This window comes from Cibotium barometz, chromosome 24, assembly GCF_041138505.1.
Source record: "Cibotium barometz isolate CiBa-2024 chromosome 24, ASM4113850v1, whole genome shotgun sequence".
NCBI lineage: Eukaryota > Viridiplantae > Streptophyta > Polypodiopsida > Cyatheales > Cibotiaceae > Cibotium > Cibotium barometz.
In genome coordinates, this window is record NC_141069.1 from 46,125,152 (window position 1) to 46,130,384 (window position 5,233).

Here is a 5,233-nt window from a genome sequence, read left to right on the forward strand (position 1 = left end):
CAACGTTATTCTAGGCTCTGTGGTTATTTCACTTAAGTAGTTTATAGACTTGAATTTGTACATGAGGGTAGGCATGTTGTTATGTGTGGTGTAGGCATGATATGTAGGTTATACCGATCATCTCTACCATGGAGCCATGCAATACATCAAGGTAAGACGTTCTTACTCTTTTTACGTCGTCAAGTTTTATTTAATATTTGTTATTTAAGTTTACTTCTGTCGCAACTTTTAAAAAGTTTCAAATGCACATGTTATCTATTTTTCATCACTTGGTTTCACATTAAGCTAACAAATAATATATAGATTTATGTATGTTTTTCTAGTCTTAATGTATTTTGCTACTACCTTGGGAAAACAAAATTTATATTCCAAATTCGCAATTCATGATGGATTTGAACTACCTTATTAACATCTTGATCATAGGGCTAGAATTTATTTTGTAGAAACAAAGTGAATTTTGGATTTGTACAATTGGATTCGGGTGTTACGCATTAAACTTTGAGTTTGTCTGAGGTATTCGATGTCCATGAGAAACTTTGAGCCATGCTTGATCAGCCTCTGAGCCATGTTCGGACCTCGGGCTTTACTTTGTAAACCATGCCAATTTTGACTTAAACCAGGGTTAACTATGCGTTAACCAGCTGTGTGCGATGGCATAATTTTGTCATCAGGATTAACTGCATGTAAACGGCTGTGTGTGATGACATATTTTAGTTTAAACCAGGGGTATTTGTGTGCACTTGTATAATTTCATCAGGATTAACTGTGCGTGCTCGTATAATTTCGTCAGGATTGATTATGTGTTAATTAGCTATGTGCGTTGAGAAGAGGGAATGCTAGTCATAACCTCTTTTATCAAATAGGGACACCTATGTGATCATTGCTTACACATGGGAACAATGAATGTGTTTCATCAACCGTGTGCGCTGATATTTCCAACCGAGGACGGTTGTCTTCTCAACCGGGAGGACTATCATGGGAGTAAGATTTTTTGATATTTTATTACCCAATTTTTGTAAAAGAAAGCTTGTAGAACAAGCAAGGGAAAAAATAGACCCAAAAAAGGTAGCTTTTCCAAAAGCAATAGCACGGGGAGTTTCCAACTTCGATACGGAGCTGATGCTAAAAGCACAACTGGGTTTTCTGCTTGCGTGAAACACTCAATCCCATTCCGACCTCGGTGTCCAATTTGTATATGCCGGGCATTAGGGTTATTTGCCACCAATCAGGTGAAGGTCTCACACAAGCTCTTTTTTGGGATAAGTTTTACAAGCCCTTCTTTCCATGACAGGCATTTCCCAAGTACGCTAGCATCGTTAAGCATCGTTAATCATGAAAAGTAATGCATGTTTGAGCTCATCCTAGAAGTGTAGAGATTTCCAAGTGCCCAATTGTTTTATTGCCTCTTGTAATTCTCCCTCCGTGAAGCATTGTTCCATAGAGAGTGCCTCTTCCTGTGATACTATGCGAGAGAGCGACTCATCCCTGGTGGCTGCCTAAATTTGTGCATTTACAAGACCTATAGTAGCAAAGACATGCACATAGTGGGACACACATTCATCAACCAATTGTTGTTTGGAGCATGTCCAAGATTGCGTCGAGGTCTTGACACATGTAATGGTGTCTTTTTGCCATTCAAAGTGTAAGATTTTGAAGAAATCCTTGTGGAAGAGCATCCCTTATCCTTGAATGGTTGTTGCCAGGCTTTGACTTGCCATTTTTCTAGCTTACATCTGTCGTATTTACCAAGAACATGTTTTGCATTTTATAAATCTTCCTCTTCAGACACCAAAAGATTCCTCATGTAAGGAAGCTCCTCCAGAGCTTGACAAGTTACTTTTGCATCATGAATCCTTTGTTTTTCTCCATGCATGTACTGGTGACCGTAGTCTCTAATGATGATTTGGATCCTTTGAACAAAATGACACCAAGCCACATCCGTACTTTCAAGCATTTACAGCTTTAGCGGTGTGATCACCTCTTTAACCAAGTTATGGAAAATGTCATGCGAGAGGTAACGGTTATTGGTGAGAAGCGGATGACGACGGTATAGAGGACGATTATCTAATTGCAGTCCAAAGTATACCCCATCCATAGTGGTACATGGTTAGATAACACTTGCGAGTGATCCACCCAACGTTTGCATATAATATCATCAGTTTGACCCGCATGTAATAAGTACCATCTATCCAGGCGGGCTCTATATTGAGAAAAAGCCCTATGATGGAAAGTGAAGTTAGACACCCCAAGGCACATGTGAGTCCACAAATCAACAGCTTGCAAAGCATTTAAGATTTCATTCCAATAGAACCTCTCAGAAGCTAGTATATGCAAATGTCCAGACGAGTTATCCCCTTGTTGAGGGCAATTGTTAAAATCCCCACACAAGAAAGCATTATGCAGCTAAGGGTAGTTACAAATCTCCACCCATAATGTTGCTCTCTTGGCCAAAGCGGTTGACACATAAAGAACTTCATACTTATGCATCTCAGCATTTATTAGACATTGAACTACCAACTAGCGAGACCATCCGGGTCATTATGCGCTAAGACCAGTTGTAACTCATGTCTGACCAACAAGGCAACTTCTGAATAGGCACCAAGGCCTGCATAAAAGATGCCATAACCAAAAAAGTGACCTACTTGCCCTACGAACCCGTTCTGATTATGTTCTTGCAAGTAAACTATATGATTATGTTCTTGCAAGCAAACTATATCCAGTTTCATCATATGCACATAGCACTAGAAACGCCTCCATTTATTTGCATCATAGAGGCCATTAAAACTCTACGCAAAGCATTTAAGAGGGACTACCATGAAAAACATGTACAGGAATTCAGATGACACGGCCTATTTAGGCATCTACCATTTGTATGCGTTTCCCATTTTTATTATGTAACATATTATCTTGCATTGCATCTTCATGTGTTTGCATTAGCAATTCCATCTCTTGCACTTCCATAGGAGTCTGTGCTCTATGGAGCTCCACCATTTGCACCCACTTCTTTCCCACAATATTATTTTTTAAATTTAATGTAGCTGTGTGCGAGGAGGAAGCATCTAAGGCCCAGTCTCTTACTGGCAACAATTGCCTGCATTGTGACAGTGGTCATTTTCCAACTTTTCTTTTTCCTTTTCGTTGCCTTTTTTGCACAGCTTGCGAATATGACACATTTTCTATAATGTGTCTAGATTCCTCGTGTTTTATTACTTTTATGAGGAGTAGCCATGGTTGGGTAGCTTGGGCACTTGGCATTCTTGTATTGACATGGTATAGTGGTGCCTAGAAGGCAAGATGGTTTTAGAGACGACTTAGATTAGTTTTGGCACACTATCGAATTGGTTACATACTATAGTGCACACATGGAGTAGGTAGACTTGGTCAACTTATCTTGATATTGCCAGGGTCAAACGGAACCCCCAAGATGAATCAAGATGATTGTGGGAGGTGGGAAAACTTGTAATATCTTTTAGTAAATCTTGATGGATTGAGTCTACATTATGGATGGTGGATTATGAATGCAGACCTACACTATCATGTCATGGTTGCTTGCATTTACCTTAGCTTTGCCGAGGTATACCTCCTTGGGTTTCGCCTTACATTGCAATTGCAACTTCCCATGTGGGTGCACTAGCTCGTCTCTCACATCCTCGCTCCGTTGTCACAGTGGAATGCTCCTTTTCCAAAGGCATAAAGGGAGAGCACTCAATGCCTAGATGGAGGTACGAAGAGAGGATCCGTAGGGACGATTTTCTCTCACAAAAAGTAGGGAAACAAGAAGCTAATCGAAGAGGAAAGCTTACAATCAAACCTACTCAACCATGAATCCATCAAGCAAGCATAAATTCAAAAGCATACAAGAAAGCAAGAGGGAAGAAGAGGGAAGAAGGAGAGACCACAAGTAAACTATTTCAAGGGAATGATTGTGTATTGCTTATTGTAAAAATTGACATATATTCAAATGGCTAGTATTCACACTAGGTCGGCCAAACTTAAAAATGGTCCAGCCTTTATTACTAGTCTTACGCAACTATGTACACTAAGTCTTTAGACTTTCCCTATTTAACATTAAGCAGATAGTAAGGCTACTTTATATGCTCCAGCAGTGTCTTACAACCCTTTCGTATAGGTATGATGGCAAAGAACCTTGTAGTAGGTCGGGTGGGCGAAACCATGTTAACCGCAACTAGAGTTGTTAACATATTGTATCATAATAGAAATACATTATTGTTCTCTAACTCTATGCAATTGAGTCTTAAAAATTAGTATCATTAGAAGATGTTGAATGAAGGTGAAGCAGTGGAGGTATTTCTCAGAAGAATCAAAGGTTTTTGTGACCATATTGGCATGAGGGTTCTCTATCCTTGGATCCGCTCGTTTTGCTATCTAAGGATATTTCTGCCTAAATATGATAATTTTATTACATCTTTAAATGTTAGTTCTAAACCTCTCACTTTTATGGAGTTAAGCTCATCACTTTTAGATGAGGAGATGCAATGCAAATTCTTAATGGTGGTGACTAGGCTTTCTCCACTAAATTAAGAAAAAGGGTACAAATTTTAACTCTTCAAATTGGAAGAAAAGGGTATGAATTCCAACTTTTCAAATTGGAAGAAAAAGGTTAAATTATTTTAGTGTAACAGGAAAGGATACATAAAAAAGAATGTAAGAAAATCCCAAGAATGTCACTCTCAAGAACAAGGAAGAATCCAACCATTTTGTAAAAATAGAGTTTGTAATGAGACAATGATGTTGTAGCACATGATGATTCTTGGATATCAATGGGAATTTTAGGCACATGAGCACTCATAAAATTGGTATTCCTTCTTAAAGCATGTGAGAAATGATATCATGGTTGCAGGGGACAATGATGCAAAATGCTTGATCAAAGGTACATGTACTATTTCACTCATGTCTAAAGAATATTGTGTAAAAAATATTTCAATGTTCCTTAGGTTTAAGATGGATTTGATATTGAAAAGAAACCTCCTTTCTATCTTGGGCATCACAGAGAGTACATCATCATAGAGAGTGATGTTTTGTAACATGAATGGGCACAAGTATTCCATAAAACACTCATATTTACAATATAATGCAAGGAGGAGTTTCACCCATTATAGAAGCTTCTTCACGATGGAACCAAGTTCCAATTCCTCTCCATTTAGATGAGAAAGGTGCAACACGGTGAAGAGTAAAGTGCTAAAATGACATGGACTACCTCAAACCCAAGGGA